Source organism: Rousettus aegyptiacus, unplaced genomic scaffold (genome assembly GCF_014176215.1).
Source record: "Rousettus aegyptiacus isolate mRouAeg1 unplaced genomic scaffold, mRouAeg1.p scaffold_m13_p_16, whole genome shotgun sequence".
Lineage (NCBI taxonomy): Eukaryota > Metazoa > Chordata > Mammalia > Chiroptera > Pteropodidae > Rousettus > Rousettus aegyptiacus.
The window spans coordinates 25,998,691-26,012,557 of NW_023416291.1; the positions used below are offsets into that span (position 1 = coordinate 25,998,691).

At 31.9% G+C, this 13,867-nt stretch overlaps 1 pseudogene; it reads left to right on the top strand.

Annotated features, from left to right (window-relative positions):
• The first annotated feature begins 2,576 nt into the window (after positions 1-2,576).
• On the top strand, positions 2,577-2,695 carry LOC118612519 (annotated as a pseudogene).
• The last annotated feature ends 11,172 nt before the right edge of the window (positions 2,696-13,867 follow it).

Consider the following 13,867-nt stretch of genomic DNA (forward strand, 5'->3'; position numbering starts at 1 on the left):
ATGAATCATGTGGATAAGGCAAAGCTAGCCTGGATAAGCTGTTGATCATTGCAAACAGACTATCAAGGCTAAATCACTGACCCTCCTCCTATGCTTTATTTATTCTTGTAGTACAGTCATCATAGGAACTAATATTGCCATTTTATAGAATGTTGCCTTTCTGAAAAACCTCAGGTTTCAAAATATACTATGAAAGACAGCAATGTGTAGTATTACATAAAATTCACAAATTGAATTATACCTTAAAAGTCTAATCTTCTGTTGCTTACTTAATCAATTTTTAATCAGGCCCAAAATCATTTACCTTACATTATCTGTGATTTCAGGAAAACATAATGATGTAATTTCTCTTATAGAATTCAGAAATTATATAAAGAATAAATTTGTCTATGCTAACTTTTACAATATTGAAAATGAGTCTCGGTCTCTCAGCTGTAGAAAAATGTCTCTGCACTTGTAGTACACTGTTAATTGCCAGATACACCAATTAATCTTAGCAACTTAGAAGCTTTAGGCATTCAGATCAGTTCAACATCCCTGAAATAGAATACTTCTAACCCCATACTCGACAGAAAAGTATACCTCCTGCATTCAGACCCCTAATATCACATTAAAACATGCTTCCCCTTTTCCTAATATGACATACGGCTTAGAAATCTGCTCAGATGTCTCAGTATGAGAATGTTATTCTTGAGCACAACATTCTACCCTTTTATTCTGTGACAAGTGTTGTGCTTTTATTTGCTTCTAAGAAATTTTTTAAAAATGTGTTCCACAGCATAAACATAATTATTTACAAATTCTCCCCTAGCATTAACATAAAATCTCAAGTTAAGTACTACAGAAAACTTCAACTTTATTTCATCTTCATTCAAATATCTCTTTGCTCTAGTCTTGTTGTAGCAGTTGATAACATTTTTGACCCACTCATAGACATTTTTATAAATTCGTATTTTTCATTTGTGTCTATCTTACCTTATTGACTTAAGGGGTACAGCCCTTAAGTGATATTTTAAGAATTTTACATCTATAATCTATTATCATATTTATATATACTCATTTCTCCTACATGATACCATTATGTCAATATATACATCAAATATTTCTTAAATGGATATTTTTTTTCCTAATGCCACTGAAAATATGTCACAGTACTCTCAACAGAGTTGATAATTTTCAATCTTATGTCAAGGCTTTTCATAAGGGGGGATAAATGAAAGTATTACAAATTTGGGTATCTTTTTATTGATATCTAATGATTATAATGCCAAGATAGCTTGATAATGCTGAGTACTAAAAGAAACATACCTTGAGGTTGTATATTCCAAAGGATGTTTTAATTTATAGAGATGGTAGCATTATTATAATTAGTTGTTTGTTTTTAGAATATACATAAAATTAATATGTGATATCCAGTAAGAGCTAGATTAAATCTCAAGTTCACAGTATTTACCTAAAGAAAAGAGTCTTTTGAAATTAAGTTTCAGGTTGTTCTTTAAGGACAGTTATCAGTGTGTGTTTTGATGTTGCTGCTTTAAATATTTCCAAATGTAAGAGGCTAGAAAATTCAGTCTATAGGGGCATATTGCCTGTTTCTAAAACTTGAATCTGACACTTTGTGTGGTTTTGAGGAAATGATTTACTATCTCTATACATCTTTAAACCAAGGTAATACTAGTATCTTACATAGTTGGATTATTAAATGCATTGAAATACATAAAAAGCATAGAAAAGTTTCCATACTTATAAATTATGATTCTTACTAACATGACAATGATAGGAAACAATGTTTTAAGTATTTTGCTGATGAAAAACTTTTATGTTCTAGATTTGGGTATAAAATATTATTGGAATTCTAAACTAAATCTATATCAGATGGTAAAATTTACTTTAGAACTTCAGGTAAATGTTGGTAATAAAATAGAATCTACAATTTTGAGTTCTCTCTTCTATTTTATGTTTCTTTAAAATTATTTATAGAAATAAGTTAAACTTATATCTAATTTTTTTCTTATACTTTCATAAGCTTCAAGAATTAAGCTTCTATGGCCTAGAATATGTTAAATCATATTGGAATTATCTGTTTCTTGAAGGTTACACTGTACTCACTTGCAAAATTATGCTATGTCTGTGGTAAAGTTTTTAATGAGAACAAAAATTGTCTATTTTACTCCTCTGTATCCTTAGATCTAAAAAAAAAAACATATTTCAAACTGGCATTCAATAAATATTTGCTGAATAAAGGCATTTCTTTGTATGCTAAGTATTTTATCTGATTTATCTGATTTACAGTAATTCTGTAAGGTTAAATATTTCAGATGAGGACAGTAAAAATTAAAGAGGTTAAGAAATTCACCCTTGATCTTGAGTCTCCAAAGTTTGAGAGATGAATTTAACCCAAGTAAGTCTGACTAACATTCATAATTTTAAACATTTTTATCAATCACTATATGCTTTCTAATGGCACGATTTCTCTGAAGTTCCCTATTTGTTCACAACACATTCCCCAACGGCAATCTACTGAGTAGAAATTAGCGCATGTCATTATTTGAACATATTCTTGACTTTAAAAATTAGTCTACGGCCATGCCACCCTGAACAAGCCAGATCCCGTTGGATCTCGAAAGCTAAGCAGGGTCGGGCCTAGTTAGTACTTGGATGGGAGACCACCTAGGAAGATCAGGTGCTGTAGGCATAAAAAATAAAAAATAAGGGATTGTAGGCTGACAAGGTCTTTACAAGCTGTGAGGTCAACCAAGGGTTGCCTTGCCTAAATAAATAAATTAATAAACACAAGCACTTGTACAATTCATCTATGCCTTTGTAATTTTGAGTTAACTAGTGATCCAACCACATATGGCTTTAGGGGAAAGCAGGTTTGTAACACTGAGGATGATATTTTATGGTCATTTAACAAATCTTTGAAAGAGCTCAAATTAATTAATGAATGAGCTAGGGGATTTCTATCTATTTTAACTCTCATTCTGAGGAAAGATTTTTAAAATTAAAGAATAGTGGTAAAAAACAGAAGTGAGGATAAAAAAAAGTAGATCTGTAGCATGTATCTTAGCTTTCTTAGATGTATACATTATATTTAACCAACTATTCATATCAATTCAATTATGTAGAAAGTTCCTAATTTGTTAGCTATTCAGTACAGGAAAGTACTTAACACTTTCTAAGCCTTTAGAATGTTTTTTTCCTTGAAAACATTTTCTATTTTTTACAAAATGACAAGCAGCCTTATTTTTGAGAAGTATCAAGAAAATAAAACCATTCTCCATATAAGTTTGAAAAATTGTATCTTACGAGGAATTAATTCTTTGAGTTAGAAAGAAATAATGACCTTTAAAATATTATACTAAATTACAATTATATTAAAATCACACAAGCAAATCTTTAGAACTGTGAATATTTTATAAGAAATACCTATTACAAAAAAATTTATAATACTTAACAGTAGTTGTAAATATCTTCATGTTAAAACTTTAAAATCATCATTCAATAAGATGAAAGTTGATATGTTATTAAAGTAAAATTAAATATAGTTCAACAATCTTATGCATGAGGAAAAATTGTTTTATATTTGCAATTTTAGAAATTATACCATGGTTTTTATAATTTTCCTGTTATTTGTAGTTGTTTACTGACTATTGGGCTTTTTAAAAACGATTAGCTTTAGAAAGAATGTTCAAAGAGGCATTGAGTATGTATCTACACATATCTGTTTTTATTTACCTGTTATCTATTTTGAAACTAAGTACATCTTGATATTTCTAATTCCAACCAGCATTATAGGTTTTCTTTATCTCCCTACTTTATCTATAGCTATTTTCTTCAACAATGAGAAAAAAATTGTATTATCAAGACATTCACTAATTTGTTCAAACCTAGAATGCACATGCCCTTGAGAATGGGCCACATTAATTAGATCAGACTATGAAGAAATGTGTGCCATATTATAGAAAATAATAGAGCAATAAGCTGGTAATTATGCTATAACATAACGTAGTATAATTAAGGGGTTAAACTGCTGAGTATGATACCCATGGTCATGAACAGCTTAACAGAGATCAGGGAAAGTGACAAAGAGCACACTCCTCAAACCACTGTCATCCACGGTTGTCATGTCTAAGGCTACGTGCTGTATTTGATGAAGAATATCAGATATTATACTGCAGGGGAAATAGACTTTACTGAAATAGCCCAGCCAACCCGGAAAACACACAAGTGCCAGCACTGCAGGAGAATCAGCATCCAGACTTGCTACAATATGCACTTGACACTTGAATAACATGGTTTTCTTAATTTTTAAAAAAATCTACATATGAATGGACCCATGCAGTTTAAACCCCTGTTGCTCAAGGGTCAACTTGTATTTTTGATCTGAAGTTGGGAATCTGAGGATGCCAAGAGCCAACTCTATTATATATAGAAATTTTACTATGTGGGGGTCAGTGCCCCTAACCCTACCATTGTTCAACACTCAACTGGACTATCTAAAATACCAGTTTTAAACAAAAAAAATTCATGAGACAAATAGGAATGACTGTGTAACAGTTACATATTCCTATTAAAAGTGCAATGATTATACCAGGGCTATTAAACAGGGAAAAGAAATAAGACACTCAAATTGGAAAGAAGTAAAATTATTTCTATTTTTATATACCATGATTTTATACATAGAATTAAGAAATCACTTAAAAAGAAACTACTACTAGAATCAATGAGTTCAATAAGTCAGTATATAAGATCAATAGAGAAAAATCAACCAGCAATGAAATATCTAAAAATGAAATTTAAAAATCCCATTTCAAAAGGCATCAATGAGAATAAAATATGAATAAACTTAAAATGTAAAGCTTGGATTCTGAAAACTCAACAATAGTGTTAAGAAATTAAAAATATAAGCAAATGGAAAATATCCACGTTCGTGCATCAGAAGACCATATTAAGATAGCAACACTCAAGTCGATTTGCAGATTCAACACAGTGCTTATCAAAATTACAGCTGACACTTATTTTTTTGCAATATTGAAAAGCTGATCCTAAAATTCATATGAAAAATTAAGGGACTCCTATGGAATATATACATTATCAACAGATTAGCATGACTGTTTCCTTTTTGCTGCTTTGGCCTTAGGAAGCTTAAAAGTAAATTATCTGTTAAATAGTAGTAGAGTATAGGACTACTGGAGGTGCAGATAAAACCTGAAAATTTCATTGGTAATTTTCTGGACTTTTATTTAAATTTTGTCATCCTAATTATATTAATATTCATGTATTAAATATATGCACACATTTAATGTATAATATGTAAATTGAACATATATTAATCTAAGCCTTATAAAAATGAGCAAGATTTTAATAATATTAGTATCTGTTTGAACTTTTAAGTTTTTGGCAGTCCAATTCACAGTGTTTTAACAATATTATAAACTTTCTTAATTCCATAATATCAATGTCAATTAAATTTAAAATTTATAGCAAGTTACAGTTACCCCCAAATTAATATTGAAGATCAAAAACAATTAAGTTTTTAAAAATGTATCAGACATTAACTACTATTTAGACTAGTTCAAGAATTATTGTTTCAATAAGTAATGTGTCAAATCAGTATATAATTGTTTACAGGAAATCATAACTTATTGTGATGTTGTTTTTCATGCCAGTACAACTATAGAACACTAAATTAAATTCAAATACATACAAATCATTTTCTATTGATCAAATCTATAGCATATGCTTAAGTCATTGATTTATAAAGTCCTTAATTTACTAGCTAGGCCATATTTTAGGTGATAACATTATCAATATTTGATCTGACTTGAAAAATAGTCCCCATTTTTCCTAATGGTTTACACGGTAAGTGATTTATAATGTCCTTTACTTTTTCCAGTATCAATACATTAAAATATGTAATTTTCTATGAAATTATTTAGGATGTTTTAATATATGGCTTTAAAAATAAAGCCAAACTATTGGAGTGAGTAGCACAGATATAACATTCACATTTACGAGATTCGTGGGAAAGTGAGACTAAAGCAATCAGAATAACAGTTCTTTTTCACTATTACAGAAATCTGGAATTTATAAAATTAAACGTTAACTAGTTAATGTGTTGAAGGCCACAATTCCACATTCTACTATAAAACGGTGGTATTGGCCTGCAGAAATGGAGACTAAAATGGCAAAAGGCAGATCTTAAATGTACACAGTTGTCGAGGCACAGTAAAGTTGTACTTTAAAAAAAATACATTCTAAATTATTTGGAAAAATGTTTTTCTTTCAAGAGAATGAAATATAGGCTTCTTTCATAATAATCTGTTTTATAAAATTATGTAATATGTATAACCACAGAAAAATCTAAACAAAGAATATAGTCTATTATAAATATTTGAGAAATTTTCAACATTTAAACTTTTCCTATATTGACTGATTAAGCTTACAAAACTCATCGCCAAGGGTTTTCTTCCCCATGACCAATCTAATCCATGTATGGGAAAGTCCCCTAAGTAACTGGAGAATACTTAAGAAAATAAAAAAATACAAGATGTAGCTGAAGTTTTAAGGTTATTACTTTAAAAATGAATATATTTTAATTAAGTTAGAAAATTTAGATAGATAACTCCTGGCTCAGTGCTTTTACTTTGTATTCACGTTGCCTGGTTGAGTAGAACATAAAAATTTGCTAGATAAAAAAAGATTTCTAGACTTTTAAAAATCATTTTTTTTACATTAATGTGTCCCAGAAAATAAAACATTAAACGTTTTTATAGGCCATTTTGTGCTTTCTCATTATGTACCCTTTTATAACAAAATATTTAAAATAATAAAATGATCCCCCTGGCCCCTATATTCCATCCCTCAAGAACTAACCACAATTATCTATTTCTTTTTAATTCTTCAAGAGTTCCCATGATATACAAACATCTTTTTTTAAATTCACAATTTAATTCACTTGATATGTTGAATTACTTTTATTATAGACAGTAATTTTATCTTTTATCTATTGCATAATTATATTTCATTGTATGAGTGCATTATAGGTAATGAGCCCTCATTAGTGGACAGATTATCAGTTGGGAATGTCTTTAGCAGCAAACTAGAACTCTGGAATATAGTATTTCAAACAAAAAAAATTTTTTTTCTATTACAGAATCTGTATGAACATTTGACAGCTTTGACTCAGTAGCCCCATGGTGTTGGTGCTGGTGTGTAAGATTAGTTTAGCTTTCACCAGCCGCCCCCCCCCAACCACCATTACAAAATGTCTCCCCCACATCACCATCACATCTGTCCACATTCAAAGGAAGGACGCATCATAATTACCTGCCCCTTTCATCAGAAAACTGAAAAATTTTCCCAAAGCTTCTTTAACACTTTTCTGCCTATATCTCATCACCAGAAAGGTATGAAATGGCAACTCCCGATGGCAAAAATGGTTAGCTAGGGCAGTAATTACTCAAACGAGCAAAGGGTTGACATTTTTTGTTGGAATGGTGTTTTTCATGAGTTGTTCCTTTTTTCCCAAAACCTTCCACAATGAAAATCTTTGTAACTATATTCTTATATGAACATAGCTATATGACAAATTCCTTATAACGAGACAGAAATAAAAGAAATGGCAGTGAGAATGTATAAAGCAGAAAAAGGGCAGGAAAGAATAAAGAGGAAGAGGTGGCGAAACAGAAGGAGAGGAGGGAAGAAAAGGGAGTTACTTCATCCACGCATTTACTTCCCGGAGCAGGATGTCCACTGCTGTGAATTTGCTGTCTGCTAAACTGTTCCTTCCGGATATCACTTGTATCTACCATTGTGTGGGAGCAAATATGGTATTCAGATAAATGCAAATTAAAATGACAGTGAAATATTTTATATTCATCAGGATGCCAAAACTTAAAAACAACACACACACAAAACCTATTACTGCTAATAAACAAATGGGACCAAAGATGCATACCTATTCTTTTGGTCAAAATAAAAAGTATCTGAGCCTTCTTGAAAAGCACTCCAATAACATGTTATAAATAAGTAGATGGTTATAGAGAGAGATATACAAAGATGGATACATAGATGCCCTTCACAAATTTCTAGGGATTTCTCTCTTAAAAGGGAGTTATTAAATAATATATTAACTATGATGTTTATTAAATCATTCTTAATGAAAAAAATGGAAAGAAAGCACAGCATATCCCTGCCACAGAATATTATGCATCTATTTTACCAGAGGAAAATTAGAAAATTTGCAAATTTGTGGAGATAAACAAAATGCTACTGAAAAAACCAACGAATCAAAGAAATCAAAAAAATCTCGAGACAAAAGCACAACATACTAAAACTTCTGAGTTTTAAGAGGGAAGTTCATCATGACAAATGCTTATACTAAACACAGGGGGAGCTCAAACAACCTAACTTTGCACCTCATGGAACAAAAAAAGAAAAACAAATGAAGCCAAAGTTAATAAAAGTAAAGAAATAAAGATCGGTATAGAAATAAGTGAAATGGAGACTAAAAATAGAAAAAAGATCATTAAAACTAGATTTTTTAAAACAATAAACAAATCTTTAGCTAGATTCACAACAGATGAATAAAATTAGAAATTAATGAGATGTTAACTGATACAACAAAGGATCTCAAGACACTACCATGAAGTTATACACCAACAAATTGGACAACTGAGAAAAACTGGATAAACTCCTAGAAACATACAGCATACCAAATTGAATAAGGAAATATGTAAACAGATTATTAGTAAAGAAATTGAATATGTAATCAAACCCTTCCAACAAACACAAGTCTAGTAGCAGATAGCTTCACTTGTCGATTCTACCAAATATTTATAAAAGAATACTAATCTTGCTAAAATTTTTGTGAAAATTAGAAGAGAGAATACTTCCAAACTCATTTTATGAGATGAGCATTACCCTGATACCATACTAGACATCGACACTCAAAATAAATAAATACAGGCCAAAATCCCTGATGAACCTAGAGGAAAATATCCTCGACAAAAAATTAGTCAAATTCAAAAATAGATTTAAAAGATCATTCTTCATGATCAAGTGAGATTTATCCCAAAGATGCAAGAATGAGTCAACATACACAAATCAAACAAGGTGATGTACCACATTAACAAAATAAAGGATAAAATCATATAACCATCTTAATAGAAATGGCATTTGACAGCTCTCAAGGTCCCTTCATGATAAAGACCTTTAATGAAGTGGGTATAGAAGGAACATACCTCAATATAATAAAGGCCATATGTAAGCCAACAGCTAACATCATATGCAATGATGCAAAACTAAAGCTTTTCTTCAAAGATCATGGGGAAAAAAAACATATGTCCATTCTCACCATTTTATTCAAGATAATACCGGAATATCTAGCCAGAACAATTAAGCAAGAAAAGGAAATAAAATAAAAGGCATCCAAATCAGAAAGGAAAAGTAAAGCTGCCTCTATTTGCACTAGACACGACATTATACATAGACAACCCTAAAGAATCCAACAAAACTATTGGAAATAACAAATAAATTCTGTAAAACATAAGCATGCAATAATCAATATACAAAACTCAGTTGTGTTTCTATACACTAATAAACTAAGAAAAATCAAGGAAACAATCCCATTTAAGATTGCATAAAAGGAATAAAATGCCAAGGAACGAATTTAATCAAGGAGGTGTAAGATCTGCTCACTGCAAAGATTGAGACACTGATGAAAGAAATTGAAGACACACGTGAAATAAATTCCATGCTTACGGTTTAGAACAATTAATATTGTTAAGATGTCCATACTACTCAAGGTAATCTACAGATGCAGAGCAATCCCTATCAAAATTCCAATGACATTTTCCACAGAAATAGAACCAAAAAACCCTAGATTTTTTTTGCAACCACAAAAGACCCCAAATAAAGCAATTTTGAGAACAGCAAAGCTGGAGGCTTACACTTTCTTAGAAAGCTGCACTAATTAAAATAGCATTTTACTGGCATGAAAACATACACATAGATCAATGGAACAGAACAGAGAACCCAGAAATTAACCCACATGTATGTGTTAAATTAATTTGGGACAAAGGACCCAAGAATATATGATGGAGAAAGGACAGTTTCTTCAATAATGGTATTGGGAAAACTAGACAGCCAAATGTAAAATAATGAAACTGGACTCCTGTCTTACTCCATACACAAAAATCTGAAACCAAAAAACCCCTAGTAGAAAACATGAGCAGTTAGGTCCTTGACATCCTGTCTTGACAATGGTTCTTTTTAAATTTGACACCAAAAGCAAAGACAACAAAATGAAAACACACACACACATACATGGAGTTGCATCAAACTGAAAGGTTTTTGCACAGCAAAGAAAACCATCAATGGAATGAAAATACGACCTACAGGATGGGAAAAAAAAATATTTGTCAACTATATCTCTACAAAATATATAAAGAATTCATATAAATCAATAACAAAGTCAGATTAAGAAATGAGCAGAGGATTTGTATAGACATTTTCCCAAAGTGTACATATAAGTTGTCAACAGGCACATGAAAAGGTGCTCAACATCACTGACCATCAGGGAAATACAAATCAAAACCACAGTAACTCCTCACATCTGTTGGAACAGCTATCATCAAGAAGATAGGAAATAACAGGTATTGGTGAGAATATGGAGAAAAAGGAACTCTTGTGCATTGTTGACGGGGTTGTAAATCGGCGTGGCCACTACAAAAAACAATATGGATGTTTTTCAAAAAATTAAAAATAGGACTCCATATGATCCAGCAATTGCACTTCTAGGCATTTATCCAAAGAAGACAAAAACTAATTTAAAAAGATACATGTCCCCATGTTCATTGCAGCATTATTTACAATAGCTAAGATTTGGAATGTCCATGATGGGTGAAGAAAATGTGGTGTGTATACATAATGGAATATTATTTAGCCATCAAGAAGAAAAAAAAAGTCTCTCATTTGTGACAACATGAGTGGACCTTGAGAGTACTAAGCTGTGTGGAACCTAAAGTAAAACCAAACTCAGATACAGAACAGATTGATAGTTGCCATAGGTAGGAAATGGGGAGTGGACAAAATGGGTGACAGTGATCAAAAGGAACAAACTTATAGTTTTAAGGTAAGTTTTGGGAATGTGATACAGCATAGTGACTATAGTTAACAATATTATATATTTGAAATTTGCTAAGACAGAAGGTCTTAAAAGTTCTCATCACAAGAAAAATAATATGGTGATGGATGTTAAATTATTAGTGTAATCATTTCACAATATATCAAATCATAATATTGCAGACCAAAAACCAATAAAATCTTTTAAGTCAATAACAAATTTAATTTAAAAAAAAGGAAATATGAAATAATATATTAACTAGGATGTTTATTAAATCATTCTTAATGGCCAAAATGGAAATTTACTTATAAATTGCTCATAAAGTAGAACACACATATACCATAGACTATGCATCTATTAAAATTAGAAATGGTTCGGAGGAATCTCCATGAAATATTCAATAAAAATTTAAGTGTAGATGTGTAATTTAAACAAAATTATTTTAAAATATTGAATGTGTAACTATTACATAATGCTATGATCCAGAACAGGTAGAAACATGGAGGGATATATATGAGATTGTTAATCTGAGTTACACAGAAAAAGAGAGCTGAGACTGATGTGAGAAGAAGGAAAAAAGAATAAAGGGAAAATAATGAGAACAGATTATACATAGAACATCTGTAATTATGATAGCTAGTTTCCAAAGATGTCTTCCCAATGAACTATGCCTCCCAGTATTTATAAGCGTCTGTAGTCCCCTCCCTCTAAAACTGGATTCACCTTAGTGACTTGCTTGGCCAATAGAACCTTCCAGAATAACATTCTGAGACTTCCAAGGCCAAGTCATGAATGACCTTACAGTTGCCTGCTAGGCTTCTTGGACACTTATTCTTGGGATACTTCTCAAAACTCAGCCACTAGGCTGTGAGAAACGCAGGCTTCAAGGAGAGGCTGTGTGTGGACACTCTGGTCAACAGCCTTGGCTGAGCCCCCACCTGCCAGGCAGCATCAACTACCACAGTACGAATGAACCACCTCAGATGTACAACCTCGGCAAGGCTTCAGAGGACTCCAGTGCTGGCAGCCATCGGATGCACCCATGAGGGTCCAAGGCAGAGCTGACCAGCAGAACCTTGTCAACCACATAAATATGAAAAGTAATTGGAAAATTTTTGGTTTAAACTACTAGTTTTGTGGGTGTTTTGTTACACAGCTAAAAACACATAATCATACTGACCTTAATATACAATTAAGTAAACTGTGAAAACACAAATATTAACTAGGAAGTTATTTTCAAATGTGGAGAGGAGATTTTGTCTTGATCTAGTTTAAAATATAGTAAAAGAATTAGAAACTAAAACTAAAGAGAATGTAGAGAATGTGACTTACTGAGGGTAGTATTGGTTTTACAGTCAGGGAAACCTAACTCATCTCTGGCTCCTTCCTGGTTATTGAGGTTTCTTGAACCTCAGCTTCCTATAGTATGGGACACTGATCTCGTTAAAATGAGACTGGGCATGTTAATGATAAAATTACCCGCACTATACATTCAGAAGGGGCATTGTTAACATTCAGTGGTTTCATCAATTTTTATAAAGGAATGACTTCTACTGATTTAGTGAAGCACTCTTACCTGGACCATTTTTCTGCTTCTCCCTGTGATAAATCGAGACTTCCCAGAAGCACCAGAACATAACAAATCAGCAAGAGCAAAGGCTTTCATAAAGTTATTGTAGTAGTCAAGAGGCCAGGTGGAATCGATGAGGAAAATTAATCCTAACTCAATTAGTAATTTTGAAAAGGGAAATTTTTCTATTATGACACTCTTTAAGTATAGTTGTTGCCATTTTATTTTTCTTGCCATTTTATTTTTTTCTAAAGTTTTAAAGAGTGGATTTGAATATGAACTGAATGGGATACTGTGGGAGGAGGACAAAATTTAGAAACTTGATCTCTCACTCGCCTACTAAATACAGTATTTTCTTTGCCAGCTCATTTCCTGGGTATTTGTAAAACTAATCTAGAAAATAGGTAGATAGAATTTCCTCCAGCAGATTGTAGAGAGAACAGAAACAGAAAGGGAGGAAGAAAGGACAGAGCCCGAATGGGTGGGATTTCAGGGAATAGAGAGGGAAAGGAAAGCAGCAGCTTGGGGGAGCATCTGTCATTCACATGAAGACTACCGATGGTGATGGAAACAAAGACAATATTAAAAATACTTCGATATTCATTAAGAATGTATGGCTTGCTCTTTGAAAAGTGACAGGATGTCAATAAAGTTTTAAATGAATATTATCATAATATGTTGGACTGTATTGTATTAAATGTGTCTTTGTACAGCATTGGATCACATGGGGCCCAACAGTGTAAATCTACCATGTGTCCGTGTGTGTGCGTGCGGAGCTGCCAACCATGAATTAGCAGTAACAGCATTTACCATTATTTACAAAACATGAAAGGGGGTGGGGGGAATGAAGCAGAACTTCCTTGAGATGGGAAAGAATATATCAAACAAAATTCATTCAACTATGAAGCACATTTATATGTGAAACTCAGATATTTAGAAATACATGTTTAATAATTTATTAGTTTGTAATGTCTTGACCTCTACCCCAATTCTGATTTCTCAACTTTGTTCATAGTTCAATACCTGTGCCACTTTAAAACAAAGGAAACACTGAAATAATCTTTACACACCATGGGTATGAGAATGACATAAATATTCCGTTGTCACCTTTTGTTACTAGATGTTAATTGGAAGAATACTGGACTGAGGAGACACATGTAGCTTGT